This window comes from Lissotriton helveticus, chromosome 10, assembly GCF_964261635.1.
Source record: "Lissotriton helveticus chromosome 10, aLisHel1.1, whole genome shotgun sequence".
Lineage (NCBI taxonomy): Eukaryota > Metazoa > Chordata > Amphibia > Caudata > Salamandridae > Lissotriton > Lissotriton helveticus.
In genome coordinates this window covers 445,188,774-445,208,058 of record NC_136071.1, presented here as the reverse complement: position 1 = coordinate 445,208,058, position 19,285 = coordinate 445,188,774, and the positions used below count along the sequence as shown (strand labels likewise).

Genomic DNA, 19,285 nt, shown 5'->3' with positions numbered 1-19,285 from the left:
CATACCTCCCGGGGTAAAGACCATATTCTTCGATAACCAATGAAGTGATTTATTTATCAGAGAAGGAGTATTCTCTGCTTGCCCGGGCTCTAAAAGGGGAACATTTGCCAGAACGAGTATCAGGGGAGATGCCTCCACTATTAGTTCTACATGCCCTTTCTCTACATTTGGATCTACCTGGTTGTCCCTATGACCTGGTCCTTCAGGATCACCGATATTAATAATTGATCCCCTGGCAACCCCCCCCTCCCATATCAGTAGTCAACATAGGGATAAGGGGAGTGTTTTCCAATAGTTCTATTCTTGGAGCAGTCTGTGTAATTTTAGATTCAACTCTGAGAGTTTTCTGGTTAGCAATATTGGTAGTTTCTTCTACAGATTTTTGCAAAATGCCCCCCAGTCTATTTACCTCTTCCGTAAGATGGTCTATTTTACTTAGGAGAGGTTTGATGATAGTTTTAATTTTATTATCTAGGGCATTTAACAATTTCTTGAGTTGTTCATCATCCAAGAGTAGCTTCCCTCCAGGAATTCCCCTAGTTTCTTCTCCAGTATTTTCAGATAAGGATTCATCGGGACGTTTTTTACTTGAGCGGAGCCCGCCCCGTTTTGAGAGGTTCTTTCCCCCCCCCCATAACAGCTCTAGGAGCTGGTACCGGAACAGGGGGCTCCTCTTCTAACAATATTATTTCTTCCCCTGGTGTACTCTCAGAGACTGAGTCTACAATAGCTACCAGTAGCTGGGTTAGGGGGTTAGTCTCAGGTGTCTGAAATACCTCATTACTAATGTCAAGAGTAGAAGTAGGTAGAGGCGTGTCCTCAAATAGCAGTTCAGGAGAGATACTCAACCCCAGTGAGGATCTCCTGTCGCAATTAATCTTTGCAACCTTCTGGACCATGTAATTTTCAATAGTATTGACTGCTGGGATCGATTTTGCCTTTGACATGATGAGTGGCAACGTGGGGGATTGCACAAGGTAATAATGTGGTAGCTGAACCCAAAGAGGCTTTACTGACAAGGCAAAACTGTTTCCAAATATGAGTAACTTACGGGCAACAATTTAAGCAGAGTTTCTGGGCCCTGTCCCTGGCGACTCCTGCCGATGAGGGCCGTAGAGGGCCCGCCCTTCGCCCGGGCTTAGCCCGGCTGGTCCCGCGCGCGGTCCCGCGACGCGGAGGAAGTCCGTTAATTTATGCGCCTCCTGGCGCTAAATCCTGGTAGGCGGCTTCCGGCCGCAAATGCTCCCGGTACTTGTGGTCTCCTCCCTGGCTGCGTCCGCGCTCAGGTCTAGGAGAGCTGCGGCAGCAGGGGAAGACCGGCTGGAAAGTGCAGGCACCAGGGCTACAGGCAGCAGATGAGGGCTTAAACAGGTAAGCAGCGTAGTAGTAATCTATGAAGCGTCCCCCTTTCACATTTTGCTTAAAAGCTCAGGGAAGTGAGGGTTTGAAACGCCGTACATTTTGCTTCCAAACGAAAACGGAGTTGCTTTCTTGTTTTATCTGACATACACATCCTTTCCTATCCATTTCTGCCTACCATGATAACGCACATACCAGGCAGGGATACTACACAGTGAGAACTACCTTGGACAACTCCGAATGCTTCAGTGTTGGTAGGTTGTAAGTCTTAGGTAAATGAAGATGTCTGCACTATGGCACCCCCCGCTTTTATCGTTCTTTTAGCAGGCTTTTGGGTTTTTCTACACCATTGTGGTTTATTTGTGCTGGGCAGACAATGATAGTGCCCCAGATCTCTCCAGACCTGAAAGTTCTGTCTCTTCGAAAGATGTCTTTTCAGAGCCGTCCTTGGAATGGGATTTGACTGAAAAGGCAACAGTCATTTAACGTGTTAATATTCAGCATGAACCTAGATTCTATCAGCTATACTTGTCTTCTGATATGAGAAGTTGGTTAACTAAACTCTACAAGTGTCAGCAAAGCCAACAGATCTAGTACTGACTGCCAGGCTTTTGCCTTTGTCGGTGTTTGTTTTATTTTGCCAGTTTTTTTCCAAAACTTAATTGCTGGGGAAGCGGATTGGGCTGCGTCAATTCAAGACAAAAAACAACTATTAAAGCTAAAATAATTTTGGTCTTGAAATGCCACATTGCGATAATAGTCCCAAGCACTGAAGGGACCGACTTTGTGTGTGGGTGTGCTCTTTGTAAATGGGTAGGATGCTGCGCTTGCAGTTAGCGAATGTCTAAAATGCTCTGAACCATTTCCCATACTGTTTTCTGTAGTAGGTGGAAGAAATCTGAATGACCATCACAGACTGGTGGATGAAGAGGGCTGGTGGAAAGTACATTATGCATATCATTTTATCATATGCAAAGGTTTTGGCTAACACAGACCTAAAAGCAGTTTTATTGGGCTAGTGTAAATTATGTTGCTTTTTTACAGGGCGGTCTTCTCTGAAAAACAAATCCAGGTGAGCTGAGAGCCTCTTGATTATTTTCAGAATGGAGCATTTTTGTCACACCGCTTATTATCTGAGCGGTTGCTAAATTCAAGCAACGGTTTTCCAGGTGTTTGCCTTGTCTGTTCCAGATACATACCCGTCCTGGGTCCATGCGCAACTGCGAGGTCGAGGGAGAGGCCTGAGCTCTCTTCTACTTAGAGGCAACTGTATTTTGCTAACTGCATATCCGGGGTAAACAAGCATTTGCAATGCAATAGGTCTCGCATTTACGCGAGTTTAAGCTATTGCCATTGTAAATAACAATGTGTTTCATTTATGTTTCAAATACCAAAACATAAATAAAAAGCATTTTCATTTATGATGCCAATAGCTCAAACTTGCGTAAATGCGAGACCTATTGCATTGCAAATGCCTGTTTGATTCGGCCTTTCTCCATTGACTTGAATTGAGCGCCCAACGCTGTGGTGTCACCCTGCAACCGGCCTCCCTGTGCCGCTGCTGGTGTATTGTTGGTGCTGTCTTGGACCCTGCCCAGTGCTTGCTTCAACCCCTGGAGACTGGTCCCCCAAGCCACTTATACTTACCTGTAAGCAGCATCTGTCTGATTGCCCCATTCTTCATTCAGTAGTATTGGGCACCCAACACTGTATTTTCAGCCGGCACCGGGCCACCCCTGTGCCGCTGGTGGTGTACTGCTGGTGCTGAACGGACCCTTGCCCAATACTGTTCTTAACTTCCGAAGACTGGTTTTGTAAGTCGATGTTACTTATCTGTATGCTGAATGTTTCCTTCCTCCCATAGGTGAACACTGCAAAGTCTGAAGAAATGCACCACGTGTCCACATTTGATATTGAAAAGTATTTCTATTGCCAAACATATTTACCTGAGACGAAGTTCTGTGTTTCCACAAAATAAATATAACCAAGTATTATTTTTATAAATTGGTCTCTGATTTATTATTTGAGTGTGCGCCTGATTTATTGCCACAGTGTGTACAACAAATACTTAGCACTGCCTTCTGATAAGCCTATCTGCTTGCCCACACTACCGCAAAAGAGTAATAATATTATCTACTTTAGCCTCTGAAAAGCCTCTAGGGATCCACTGGACTCTTTGCACACTATACCTCCTTTTGGTATAGCATATAAAGAGAGAGCTCCTTACACCTAGGCACTACATTTCAAGGTAGAATTAAGCCCAAGGGCAAGCTCAGGTGATAACCCTGTAATACTATTCTAAACGGAAACCTCATGAGAATCTCGAAGCCTTCCTCCTGGCTCTGTTTAGAAGACTATTATACGACACACGTAGATTTTGACTGTGGCCCAACACTTCTTCCAGATTATGGGACAAGCCATCTATGAAGATCAGTCAGGGTGCCCGTGAAAAGTACCATCCACATGTTCAAGGACAATGAGAATTTCTTTGCTTTCGCGCTACAAAATCCTAAAAACTTAATTTTTCCACCAACTGCAAGGCCACTGAGCACTCTTATCAAGTAATAAAAATCTTTTAATAAAGTGGGAATTACAAAAATATTTATATGTTCCACTCTTTGGTCTACAAGAAAGTTTCTATTTTATGTTAAAAACAAGCTGACTGTAATTGAAAAAAGTTTTCAAAAGAATTCAATTGCTCATCCATCAAACAGTGATTCCATTTAAAATTAAAACAGCAAAGGTTAATGAAATAGGGATACACAAGCTCGAGGCATTTCAAGCCATTAACATTACACATTAAACACAAGCAGTATCTGCTTTGAGATACAGTGTCCTGCACTGGAAATGGATTCAAAAAGAGCAAATAGTATACAATTTTGACAGCATCACAAATTAAAAAACTGTTTAAAATCTAAAGTGCAATCGTACATTAGTAAAAAAAAATGCCTTAGTTAAAAGCAAACATCATATGGGCTTCACATGCAACCCAAATGAGAGTAACTGCAATGGCACAGGTGATAGCAATTTAAAGGACAAGGAAACAGGTGTACAGTTATAATACACAACTCAGCCAGGAACGGCAGCCACAAAATAATACCCAGACAAACAACCTCAATAACAGGAACCATCTAGTATTAGCACAGACTACAATTACCAAGATATACTTTTCCTAATTCGAATCGCACTCCATATAGAAGAGGCTGTTCTATAGCATATAGTATGGTCCTCTAGAGCACACAGGTACCATAGAGCAACTTTGTAATCCCTCTAATGCTGTTTTAATCGAAAATCAGTTTTGAGAAAAACTTCCTGAAACCAACGTAAAAACGTCCAAATATTATAAAGGGCTGAGTGCTCTGTTTCGAGACGACGTCACATGGGCGCAGTAGCGAATCCCTGAGCCATTGGTTTATGATGGGAAAGGCAGCAAGATGATGTCCAATGCCCAGCAGTAGCCTTGGAAGCACAAAGAAATGCTGAGTATTGGTCAACAAAGGAGAGATACAATTGGAAACCCTCGGGGAAGGCATAGGACGAATAGGAAACAATTGTCGGTTTCTTGGCCTCAGCAACAACCCTCCTATCTTTCCTAGCATCTAAAAAAGAGCCTTAATTGCCTTTCTGTGTAAATCCGGGATTCTATAAGGGGTTAAGAGCATAGGAGTATCAAACAATGTTTTGGAGACTTCATTGATGTAAGATAGCCACAGGATATTAAAAACATGGTCTAACGCTAAACAGTCCATAATGATGGTTTTACTAAAAGCTGTTTCGACTTTAGCCCAAAGGAGTGCCAGAGTAAGATGGGCTTGAAAGGGAACTAATCCTCCAGATGGACTTCCTTGTGTACAATATTGGATGGAGTAGAGGTTGAGGTAGACAGCAAACGGCCAAGACAAACATTCTGTTCCATCGGAAGAGGGCAACAGGAAGAATAAACCCGCAGCTCCCCTCCATACATAGCAGCAGAAAGTGCTCTTGCTTTATAAATGTTGAACATTTCTCAAATGGGTCGACTGACAAGTTTAACAGGAGAACCTTAAGGCTCCCTCACAAACTCTACTCATCTTGGATTGGGCATTTTGAATATGTTGAGACCGTAAACCATTGTGAGTAAAAAGGATCCCCAAGTAACAAAAATAATTAAGCTTCATGATAGGAAGGCCCTTAATAAAAAGTGTCTTACACTTTTGGTTGGTTCTGTCACAGTCCATCGTAAATGTTTATCATTAATTTCCTAGTCTCCATAAAGTCCGCAAAAACTTCCATCAATCTCTGCAGCCCCACTAAGGTCCTAGACATTAGGACTGCTTCCTCTGCATACAGGAGTACAGCAATCAGACGTACACCAGCTATGGACGAATTGGCCTGCAGAGCTTGCAATGCACCATCCACAACATTGATATAAAAGGGAAAAAAAGGGGCCAGGACGCACCCTTGACTAACTTCCCTCCTGATTTTAAAAGAGGGAGAGCATTCTCCGTTGGGGCCGTAGCAAACCTTGGAAGATAAACTGTCATACAACCAGGACACAAAATAAACAATATTCTTGGGAGCCTCAAGAGAGAGCAATGTGTGCCACACAATTATTCGTCAACCAGATCGAAAGTACTACTGCGTTTGGCAAAACACAAACGGTAGGTGCCAGACGAGGCCTTAGTATATTTCCCAATTACCAGATCCAAATTCACGCACTGCTCCACCATCCCCAACCCCTTCCTGAAACCGTTCTGGGCTCCCGAAAGGATGGAGTTGTCAGAGGCCCTGAAAAATTGTTTTGAAAAGAACGAGATTGCTGATCCATCAAACAGTGATTCCTTTTAAATGATAACAACAAAAGGGAATGAAAAAGCGCAAGATAAGCTTGAGGCATGCTAAGCTGATAACATTACACATTAAACACAAGCAGTAGCCTCTTTGAGCTACAGTGGCCTGCACTGGAAATTGATCTTTAAATCAATTTTTACAAAACAGCAGAATTCTCAATTCTCTGTAATGAGAGAATTCGTTGATGTTGCGAGGGAGGAGGGTGGGTTGCTTATACCTCAATGAAGATTCCCATGGTGGAGAATTAAGTGTTTATCTTTTGCTCCAACTGGACAGATTCTGCGCTTATAAAAAGAAAATAGAACTGCAAGTTCATCCCCAATACTAGAGGTGCTGGTCAATGAGAAAAGGCATTAGAAGGAGGGCGGTTCTACAAGTCCAAGAGATTTGCAAAGAAGCCTGGTGCTCTTTGGGACATTTCTTAGCAAACCCATAGTGGTGGATTTTCTCATGTAGTGAGCTTTAGTCTTATAGGGTGAGTTTGTTGACTTTTTGATAGCATGACACTAAGGGGTCCATTACGATGTCGGGCGGATTTCCTCCATACAGATGGTAGAACAGAGATCACATGCAAAAAACCACACACGAAGCCCTAATATAGAACAATGTGAGACCATTGTGGTGCGAGATACAGGGACTACTCCACCAAGTGACACAAGTTCACCAAACATACATGATATAAATACAGATCATATGGAACAGATTGATACCCAGGATATGATACCTATGGACGCCATCATAAATCTGTCCAGCTATGTAATGACTAGTGCGGAGCAGAGTGTTCTAGCGAAAGGATTGACATTTGTGCCGACGGTGATACCGGACTCTTTCAAGATGCAACTTGAACTTCAAAGGTTCTTTAGGAAGATCCGGTTGAAATACTTCTTTGATAAAAACCCATATATCCCGAACTTTGCTGCAACCCCCTTCAAACCTCCCTCAGAGTTCACACCAGCGACCTTTATGATGAGTGAAAGAATTCTCGCCTTCGAAAAAATCGTACTGGAAGAGGTGACACAGTTATTCAAAGTTCATACATACATCCCTTACAACATCAGTATGGAAGAGCGTGTCGCCCTCTCAAGGCTGGGACACAATAAATCGATCGTAATTAAGGCGGCAGATAAGGGAGGAGCTGTGGTGGTACAGAATAAAGAAGACTACTCAAAGGAAATTAAGCAACAACTGGACGTAACACAAAGCTACCGACGTATCTCATATGATCCAACCAATGAGATAAAGGTACAAATACAGAACACCGTAGAAGACGCCAAGAAGGAAGGCTTTCTGAGTAAGAAAGAATCTGAATTTCTGTACCAAAAAGAACCCAGAATACCAACATTCTATACGTTGCCTAAAGTGCACAAACGATTGGAAAATCCCCCGGGCCGACCGATCGTCTCGGGTTGCGGTTCAATATTGGAGCCGTTAAATCAATTTATTGACTATTTTCTGCAACCATTTGTGCCATTGACGAAATCCTATGTGCGAGATACCATGCACATTATCGAACTTTTAGAGGATTTTCCATTTGACCCAGAAAAGAATATAATGGTGACGCTGGATGTATCATCGCTCTATACCTCGATCCCTCAAGATAAAGCGATTCAAACAATAAAGGAGGTATTGGATCAAAGAGAAAGGCCACACTGGATTCCAACATCATTTATAATCAGCCTACTGGAAATAGCTATGCAAAAGAATTTTTTTGTTTTTGAAAATCAATTCTATTTCCAATGCAAAGGAGTGGCGATGGGAGCCACATATGCCCCCAGCCTGGCGAATATCTTTATGGATCGATACGAGGAAGAACATCTGTACTCTGACTCCAATCCATACCTCAAAAACATCGAGGTATGGAAAAGATATATAGATGATGTCATATTGGTCTGGAATGGGGACAAGACGACACTAGAAAACTTCTTCACATGGATAAATCAGAGAGGACAGGATATACAGTTTACAATGTCAAGTAGTACTGTATCAATAAACTTCCTGGACCTTACCTTTAAGTCAGAGGAAGGCAAGTTATACTGTGACCTGTATAGGAAACCTTTGGAAAGAAACACCCTACTGATGTATAAATCTCATCACCCACGGAATTTAAGGGATAATCTCCCCCTGGGCCAGTTCCTTCGAATCAGAAGAAATTGCAGTCAAAGAAAGGACTTCTTCCGCGAGGCTGAGGAACTCACCATTCGTCTAAAACAAAGGGGATACCCGTCCAGTTTACTGAAACGTGCGAAGAAAAGGGCTTGGTACAGTCCTAGAGCAAGCTTATTGGAGGTCAAGGAGAAAAAAGAGAATGCGAATAACATTGTGTGTGTCACGACCTATAACACCAAAAGTAATGAGGTGAAGAAAATCATATCAAAATACTGGAACTTGGTGGCAGGTGAATTAAAAACTGTAGAGAAACCGATCTTTGCGTTCAAAAGAGGAAGAAATGTGAGAGATGAGGTGGTACACGCATTTCTGGAATCAGAAAAACAGCCGGATCTTCGGAGTATGCTCAGTTTACCACCCATTATTGGCCATTACAAATGTGGTTCATGTAAGGCTTGTGACAGTTGTCAAGAAGGAGATAAGTTCACCCATGCCGGTAGGACTTATAAACTACGGGACTTCAGTAATTGCAATAGTACCCATCTAATCTATGCAATAAAGTGCCCATGTACCAAGCTATACGTGGGCCAAACAACACAAAAAATAAAGACACGCATCTTACAGCACATGAGCAGGGTGAGGTGTAAAACACAGGGAGCACCACTGGTTGAACATTTTCATAGTAACAACCACAGTACACAGAGCATAAAGTGGTGGGTCTTGGAAAAAATACACACTAACCCAAGGGGAGGTTCAATGTCCCATGCCCTGAAATACAAGGAGTGTCGCTGGATACACTTATTAGACTCAGTGAGAAATGGATTGAATGAGACTGAGGAAACTAATAGGCAAATGGGCCAATTATGATAAGCATTGGATGTAATTTGCCGACTTTAGACATGATTACTCAGACTCAAACACGATGGGTAGGTTAGTAGATAAGGGTGGGACAGATGTACTGACCCTCTAACCTATTTCAAGTAACCGTGGAGTAACGTGATATGTTTACTCACATTTGTAAATTGTGCCTATGGAATATTGCTGTCATTTCAAGTTTATGTATAACATTTTAACTTTGAGAATGTGTACGTTACATACATTTTAACACTTTTTCAAATATGCCAATGATTGTTTCTATGTTCATAAAAATTGTATATATTGCCAAACCGGAATTAATTCTGAATGCCCAAATATGCATTGCGCGAGTTAAGAAACCGAATCCCGCACTATCACGGATTGCTCGCTTTCGGAGCCGCGCATAGCGTCAGGTAACCTTGACTACCCCGCCATGGGCGTAATGACGCAGGCCTAGGCGGCGTGCAACTGACGAGGCTCCTCCTTGTAACTACTGACGCCGAATACTAATTACCCGCCATTCCGTGTGCAGACACTGTTTGGAGCTACGCCGAGTATGAAGCGAAGTCTCCCTCGGCTACAAGCATCCATTTGTCCAATGTGACGAACCTATAAAGGTGAGACCGGGCGCTGTTGGGCGGGGGTCACTTTTAGTAGAATAACGAGTAAATATACAATAAATAATAGGAATTCCATTTTATCCTGGTTTCAGCGGGATCAAGACTTAAGAAATCACGAGTTGATAACCCTTACCCTGAACAATCCAAAAAATCACCGCTGGGTGTAACACTCGCCTATATCCCCAGGTGAGTTACATAGCTTGCGTTTTTCACTTTGTGAGGCGGATACGTGAGTATGAGGTACAATGTTATATACCTCTAATTCCTGTCCCCCATTCTTTCAGTCAGGAGAAAGGTTTGATAATAACAAACCGGTAAATAGAACATTCGTCGGGGGAGCAATTCTTGCAACGCCGACAGGTAAGAGACAGATGAGAAGTTGGTTTGATTTAAACTGTCCCCAGACCAATTGCAGAATTAAGGCATTAATTAAGTCCTTCTCTATTCAGAATAGGTGAATAAAGTTTGAAGCTCTACCTTGAACATGGTTCAGTTCACATGAAGGTGAGTGTAGGCATCGCTTGTATAGATGTTAGAAGCGTATTGCCAGATCATCAACCCACTAAATCCAAACCCTCTTTTTTAAATCATTTAGGCTGTCCCAATTCCCCCAGTCCTGATGAAGACCCGATTTTGACGCCCCACGTGCGCTTGTAAAGGGTCGAAACGTCGACAAGTGTTTGGATCTGTCATACAAATACCCTGTATCTAATATTGATTTATGCATTATACAGATGGTTTAATTGAAACAGTACAGACCAAGTTGAATTGCTGTTTTGTGTTTTTTCCCCCTTGTATATAAACATGTATAATTATTTGATCACTTCTGCGCCGCCAGCACTGAGCACTTAAAGTCACTTATTTCACTTTCACTTCGTTGTACAGTCTAGTTTGCAATTTGTAAAGAGTATTTATGAGTGACTACAATTTATAAAATAGTGCATAAATACATAGAGGATGTGGTTGTTGATTTTGGGTTAGATACACACTACATATGTTATGAGTGAATATAAGAAATTTTGAACACCCGAAGGAACCAATTGTTATAAATACTGGTCAATGAGAAAAGGCATTAGAAGGAGGGCGGTTCTACAAGTCCAAGAGATTTGCAAAGAAGCCTGGTGCTCTTTGGGACATTTCTTAGCAAACCCATAGTGGTGGATTTTCTCATGTAGTGAGCTTTAGTCTTATAGGGTGAGTTTGTTGACTTTTTGATAGCATGACACTAAGGGGTCCATTACGATGTCGGGCGGATTTCCTCCGCCAGGTTGGCGGTGGCCACCGCCAGCCTGGCGGAGGAAATCCGCCCGACATCTATTGCCCAATTCCCCCCGCCATATTAGGATGGCGGAGGGGACCGTGGCGGTGTTAAACACCGCCCGCCTGTTTTCCGCCCCGGTCGCCTTGCGGCCGGGGCGGAAAATGATTAATATGGAGGCGGTGTCTGTTAGACACCGCCCGCCATATTACAATGGGCTTTTGCTGATGCTTTTCGGAAAGGCATGCGGAGACTCCCTGCGGGGGCCCCTTGCGGGCCCCCTGGGAGTTCGTGGCTTGGTGGTGCACATGGGGGTTACCTATGGTACCCCCCCGCATTTCTAAGTGCAACATGACAGGCACCGCGCGGTGCCTGTCATGTTGCGCTTAGAAAAGCACAACTTGCACTTTTACCATTGCGGCGGGCGGAGATTTCTGCTCCGCCTGCCTCAATGGTAAATATACAGGATGCGCCCGCCTGTGTGGCGGGCGCATCCTAATGCCCTGATCGCGACCCCCGCCCTTATGGTGGACGGTCCCGGGTCCCGGTATGATGGCGGGCGACTAAGTCCGCCCGTCATCATAATGACCCCCTTATATGTGAAACAATTCATCCTGCCCTGGACTGCTCTATATTGGCTGTGCTGATTCTCATAAGGCTTTTAATAACTGAGAGCTGCTTAATGCATCTACTTTGACGTTTTGTTCACCTAGGTGGTGAATAGCTGGGATTGCTGAATTTTTGTTTAGTAACCAGTACCAGATGGCTTGGACTTCAAATTGCGGACTCCTGCATCTCATGCACTATCACAAGTGAAAAATGGGAATGGTTGTATTGCTGTTCACCTGTATCAATTTGAAACTGGCTAAAAAGGATGCAGATTTCGGACTAAGATGTATCACGTTGATTTCCAGTAGATAGTGACATGGCTTGACAACCAGGCAGCATAACCATAAGTTGCCAACAATGAATAAGAAATTTTATACAAATGCACTAGAGATATATAATAAATAATGTTAGGGGTGTACATTTTGTGCCTTATCATAATACTTATATTTGCTCAACTATCTATTATTATTTCATAATTCTAATAAATAGTATTTACATTAGATTAGCTCATAAGAAACATTTTTATTATCTAACAACCAAGCTGTGTGTGCACTGTTTGGGGTGAAATCTGGGGAAAGGCTTCTCCTTGTACCCTACAAGTTTCTCGGGAGGGTCTGTGTTTTTCTAGCAAATCGAATATTCCAATGAGAAAAGCTCAAACGAGAGGATGGAAATCAAGTGTCTGTCGTTCTTTTTCTCCAAAGAGATCATACATGCCTCTGGTGGCTCAGGAGGTACACTTAAAGACACTGTATATTTCAAATACAAAGTGCTTTATACCCAATTGATATTTGATATTGTAGCTTCAGATGGAAAGGCACTTCTGCCAGTATATTCGTTTTAAAGCACCAGCATTTGAGTACAATAGAAGCAGTTTGCCTTCTCAGTGTTCTGACATTTAACTCTATTGATCCTCCAGGAACGGGTATAGTGCACACATTTCGAGCCTTGTATTCAGCAATACAGAAAAGCAAAAATGGATGGAGCCAGCAAAGCTGAAATCTGATATGTAGTGAGATTAAGAAAAGTCATCATTCAGCATTTCTCTAACATATACAATCAAATGCTCTTCCAAAGGATAACATTTTCCTCCACGGTATTTAAAGTGGACACCAGGGCCCATATTAAGTAAAATGTGCATTGTCTGTGTTTGCACCGTGGCACACCTTTAAAAAGGTGTGCTGGGCACAAACAGGGACAGTACAACCTAGTCCAAGTAATGTACTAACCCCGGGACAGATGCAAAGCTGTGTTGCCCCGAAAGCAGGGCATTAGTGAAATACGGAGCAGCTGTTTGAATCAGCAACTCCATCTTTGCTGGTCCAAAGGGACATTGTCGTTTTTCACTAACTTAGCATGAGCAAGTTGCAGCTTGTCTGCTGCTTTGCACAAGTTACTACACGTCTTTATTTTTTGCAATAATTTCAAAGACTGCTTTCACATGAGAACTCATCGCTGTGTTCACTCTCTGCATGTTCCTGGGATTTTGACCCAACATTATGTGTAAGGTCAAACAACAATACCCCTTGTTATTTTGTTCTGGCCAGTCCTTAGCCCTTAGACAAAACATACTGATGCAGCTGTTGTTTGGACAGCATACTTGAGTTTTTAGTGGGCTGCACGAATAGGTGACACACACTTGGAGAGGGACCTTTCCAGAAAGAAGAGCACCCATGATGTAGATCTACCACCTAAAGGCTAAGGTATGGATGGGGTCTGCTGACAAAGCCCAGAGATCTTCTATTATATAATAATACTTCCTCTTAGCAAGAGGAGGGAGGTTAGGCACTATAGTGCTTTCTCCAGCGTCGGGACGCCCCTTTGCTGGGGCAGCCGCGCGCTATATAAATCCGAATAACATAACATTGTCTTTTTATGATGACATCTCCTTTCCTGATTTATGGACTGACTGCTATGCTGACAATATTTGTACTATGCATTTTCCTGCTTCTTGTGGCACGTGTACAGCATGTTGGTTCACTGACAGAATATCAATGTAAAAAATATAGATTGCAAAAATATTGACTCCCTATACTTAAACAGGTAAGTACAAAAATATCGAAGAAAAAAAATATCGGTTAAAAATATAGTTGTACAAAATATCGCTATTCATATATATATATATATAAAATAAAATAAAATAATAAAAGTAATTTAAAAAAAAGAAAGTACATTAAATATACATTTTAACAAATATAACAAATAAACCTTTGATATATTTGTTAAAATGTATATTAAATGTCCTTTTTTTAATTACTTTTATTATTTAATATTTATAATATTTACTTCCACGATAAACCTTAAAAAGTAAAACACATACATAACAATAAATATATATTTACTTTAAAACTATTAAACTTGGGGGGGCGTGGCTGGCAGCCGAACATGGCGGCAGCATAGTCGTGAGGCTCCGGGAGTAAGGCTGCTTTCCCCGAATTATCGGCACAATAATCCGCTACCTTACAGCCTCGGAAGAGTGGGACCTGGGTTCGGGTCCGAGCGGCGTCCAACCAGAGCAATTTTGAACTGTGCCGCAGTCCGAGAGACGATCATCACGGTTCCCGATCGGTGGGGGCCTGAGAGCGACCAACAGCACCGGGCTCCAGTGGTTCCTGAGGCCGGGCGGAAGTGGCTGGAAAGCGGGAGGAGTGAAGCCGAAAGTCCGCCTCGGCAATCGTCACCTGCAACACATCGGCGGCGTAGGGAGAAAACAGAAGCTGACCCTACTCGTGGGGTGCCCCCGACACGCCGGCATCAGCGGGGACAGTCCGGAGGACGCAACAGCGGTGAGGCTCTCGGAATAGTGGTGGGCACGAAGTCACGTATATGTGCTCCATAGCGCTTCCGACTGTGGCGGCTCCAACACCTCCCGTAGCCCCCGATACGACGGAGCAAACCAGCAGAATTCACGGGAGCTGCAGCGGAGGCTTAGTACGGCCCCCCGACGGTGCGGTAAGTGCTCACACGCACTGCAACAGCGCCTAGGCCTGCGGTTGGCTCAGGAGGCCGGGGCACAACGTCAAGGAGAGGCCCCCACGTTTCGCAAGAACAGGAGGCCTCATACACACGGGAGGCAATCCCTTGGATCCCCCTGAGCATAGGGGCCCCGGAATCAGGCGCACAAACGGCTGGGCGAGCATTGGGGTGCTACCGGCACACGACATAGGGCCTAATCGCCAACCGTCCGTCCTTCAGCAAGCCAGAAAAGTGAAGAGGCGCAGGCACTGGAAGGCGCGCATTGGGACCAGACGGGGGCACAGGTACCAAGGGACCGGACAGCACTTCGGCGGCGGGGGGGGCACCACTGACGGGAACTATGGCAGGCAGAGGCCCAAAGCATAACTCTACGCAATCCAGATTAGACAAATTTGCGTACAACAAGCACAACCCTCCCAGACGGAGCCTCGTACATCCACGGGGAAGACACCAGAAGGAGAGGGGTCCAAGAAAGCCACGCTTGAGGGCGTTATGAGAGCCCTGGCGCAGGTGCAAGCAACGGTGGGGTCCATTGCTACGGAGATCACCCTATTGCGCGCAGACTTCCACAAAATGAGCGAGAAAGTGAAACAGGTTGAGGTGGTCACGAAATCCTTGGTCGAGGATGTTTCGGAACTACAAATCGCGATGGAGAGGGAGAAATTAGACGACCAGGAAGGGCGCTCAAGAAGGAATAACGTCCGCATTCTCGGAGTTCCGGAATCTGAGGGCACCCGCGCAATGGACCTCTATGTGGAGGAGCTGATCAAGGCGCAACTTCAACCGAAGGGACTCTCGCACTTTTTCTCAGTTGAACGGGCGCATAGAGTCCCAGGCGGGAAGCCAAAACCAGGGGCCCCCCCGAGACCAATATTGGCAAGACTATTCAACTTTCGGGACCGGGACGCCATCTTACAAGCGGCGAGGATGTCGGCACCGCTCCAGGTTCAAAACTCTACCCTCTCCTTCTTCCCAGACTACATGGCTGAGGTCTCCCGACGGAGAAGGACCTTTCTGGAGGTTAAAAAGGCGTTAAGGGCGAAGGAACTGTCTTATTCTATGTTATTCCCGGCTCGGTTAAGAGTGGTGGCGGACAATAAAGTGTGGTTCTTCGATACGCCAGAGGCGGCCCGAGACTGGCTGGAGGGTTGGAGACAAGTGGGGCTGCCCCGCCGCACGAATAGGTCCAATCGGAACCAAAAGGAAGACGGCCAAGCGGGATCGCAGGCAACCGGCAGAGATTGGGCGGCCCGATCGCCGACACAGGAGAACTCTGGAGCAGAGGGCGGCGTGGAATCATGAACACCCGATCTGCCTAAGAATGTTAATGGACAAGGATATTGACAGTTGGGTGCGCTTGGACACTGGCCTGGGGACCTCCGAAGAGGGCAGGGGAGCCACCTGATCCGGGGGACACTTCACCCCAGCAAGCAAGTACACTGTTATTGGGATGGGTAAAGCACTCTGCTAAGGTGGGGGGGCGGGCGGTTTTATATCTGTTGAGCAGGGAGGCAGGGAGGGGGGTGGCTAGGGGGGGCAGTTTCGTTGTTTTTTACGTTCTACAGGCACAGGCAAGACACATTACATGACACACACTCTTGATGGGCTTCTGAAACAGATACAAAACTTGGGTGATGGGATGCACCGGACACTGACTTGGCATCAATGGCGAGCCTGCAGGACTCTCAATCCACTGCACCTGAAGATGGGACACTGAGGTCTATAGTTGCTCCCCTCCGGCTTCTGACCTGGAATGTACGAGGGCTGGGGGACAAGATCAAGCGCGGTTTAGTAATGCATGCATTGAAGAGGCAGGGTCCTGCCATAGTGCTCCTCCAGGAAACGCACCTCACCGGAGGTGCGTCCAAAGCGCTAGACAGAAGGGGGTACTCCATGGTGATACACTCGGAATTCACATCAGGCTCCAGGGGAACGGGTATTCTGGTCAGGAAATCATTCCCATTCATAGTACTGAGTACCAAAACTGACGACCAGGGCTGCTTCGCGGCGATTCAGGGGCAGTGGGAGGGGAGGCTCATGAATGTTGTGTCAGTGTATATACCTCCGGCGCTCCACTCAGTTATGCTGCCGGCATTGGGGGATTTTCTCCTGTCTCTGCCTGAGGGCGAGATAATTATCGGAGGAGACTTCAACGCGACAATAGACGCCACAGCAGATAGGTTCCCGGTCATGATCCGCACCCCCGGACCTTCCTGCTTCCACAGATTCTTGGAGGCCTTGGGTTTGGTAGACATGGAGGCATGTACACCCCACTGCGAGACAATACACTTATCACTCCACAGTACATAACAGTTTGACTCGGATAGACTACTTTCTGGCGTTGGGAAACGGTCTGCAGCTAGTGGATAGCATTGAAATTCAACCTAGGGGGATATCAGATCATTCACCAGTCGTCTTAACCCTCTCCACCCAGGAGAAATCACGCAGGAGGATTTATCCCATACATGCATCATCTCTTAAGGTCCCCAAAGTTAAGAAGGCACTCAGGACTGCGACTAAACACTACTTCCAAGAAAACACAGCATCGGTACAGTCACCCACAGTCCTATGGGAGGCGTACAAGGCAGTTTTAAGGGGACAAGCAATAGCGTCCATTGCAGGTCATAGGCGTGAGAGGGCACTGGAACTAACCAAATTAGAGTTGGCACTACACGAAGCAGACGTCGCCCATATGGCAGACCCGACGCCTGATACGTCTCACACGTTACTCCTATGTCAACAGCAGCATAAGGAACACTTGCAACAGCAGATGTCTGAACGACTCACTGCCACCACACATAGAATATATGACGTTGGAGACAAGGCCGGGAAAATGCTGGCCTGGCTAGACAAGAGGGGGGGGAAGCACTATGGGGATACAGCAAGTGTACGATAGGAAGGGAGTGGCGCAAACACGCCCGGAGGAGGTTGTAAGGGCCCTTGCAGAACATTTTGAGGCGGTATACACCCCAGACATAATAGTGACAGCGGACATGGCCCACGCATCGCTTAGTCACATTGTCACACACACGCTACCGACAGAGGCGGTCACGGAGCTAGAGGCAGACATTACGGCAAAAGAAGTACGACGGGCAATACATGAGATAAAGGCAGGGAAAGCACCGGGACCCAACGGCATCCCAATAGAATGGTATCAATCGATGTCTGAACAACTCAGTGGGCCCCTTTTGGCCATGTACACTGAAAGTCTACAAATGGCCGAACTTCCATTGGATCAACGGACGGCCACAATTGTGGCTATCCCCAAGCCCGGAAAACCACCGGCGGAGAGTACGTCTTACCGCCCCATCTCCCTTCTTAATGCGGAAGTTAAAATCTTGGCGAAGCTTCTGGCTACCAGGTTACTCTTCCACCTCCCGCAGCTGATACATCCAGACCAATCAGGCTTTTTGCCCCACAGAAATACCGCCCTCAACCTAAGACGGGTGCACGGGGTGTTGGCTAATGCACAGTCACACTCCGCCCCTGCAGTCATCTTGGCACTTGATGCGAAGATGGCCTTCAATTTGGTGGAATGGCAATACCTCTTCGAGGTTCTGTCCCATATGGGGTTTGGTCCTAAATTCATAGCCTGGGTTCGGTTGCTGTACACTAATCCCATAGCGCAGGTAGTGGCAAACGGCCACATTTCCCCTACGTTCCCCTTGGAACGAGGCACCCGGCAGGGATGCCCCCTTTCCCCGCTACTCTTTGCAATAGCACTGGAGCCCCTAGCTACACTGATACGCTCGACTCCACTACTGAGAGGGATCACCTGGGAGGAGGGGTGGGAGGATCGTCTCTCACTCTACGCTGATGATATGCTCGTCTACCTAACAGATCCGGACCGTAGTATACCGGAATTACTGGCTTTGTGCGATGCGCAGGGGAAAGTCTCGGGATACACCATAAACTGGGCAAAGTCCGAACTGTATGTCCTGCGGGGACCGCCCCCCGTCCTAGAGGCTGACTGTCCCTTGCGCCTAGCGGGGTCCTCCTTTAAATACCTTGGCATACACGTCACAAGAGACCCAACGTAATTCTTCGACAAGAATTTGAAACCGCCGTTAGAACGTTTGAAATTAACAAAATAGATGCACGTGCCACTAACAAGTTAACCTGACATCTTTTTGGGCCACAACATACGATAGGAACAATATGTTTGTTGGATTTAATTCCAATTATTTTATTTGCTTCTTATTTTATGAATTACTCTTCTATTTGAACATATGTTTTATCAAACTTATCAACCGGCAGTTGGCGCCCATAGTTGCGACTCGGCTAGCGGCGAGGGCAGGCCGTGCAGGGGCCGGTGGGCAGATCTACACATCAAGATCAACATGACGCGAGGAGGAGGTGGAAGTCAGGGCAAACAGGGACCAATTGACAAATGTACTGAGGCAGCTGGTGCGAAAAGTGCGAAAGGAGCGCAGTCACAGGTGCCAGACAAAGCGGCGCTCATGGCAGCGATCACGCAGTCCAGAGACGCACTGGATGCCAAGATAGGGGCAGTGGGCTCTGATGTTATGCTCCTTCGGCAGGACCTGCGAAACGCTGTGGAACGCATTACAGGCGCGGAAACGCGCATATCGGAGGTGGAGGACGATGTTACTACTTTGAAAAAGAGAGTCGTGGCCCTGGAGAGAATTCAGAAGGGCCTGGTTCTGAGAGC

At 45.7% G+C, this 19,285-nt stretch overlaps 1 protein-coding gene across 1 annotated transcript in view; it reads right to left on the bottom strand.

Annotated features, from left to right (window-relative positions):
* Window positions 1–19,285, bottom strand: part of IFT140 (intraflagellar transport 140) — a 1,386,753-nt gene that overhangs the window by 1,045,214 nt on the left and 322,254 nt on the right. The window lies entirely within an intron of this gene.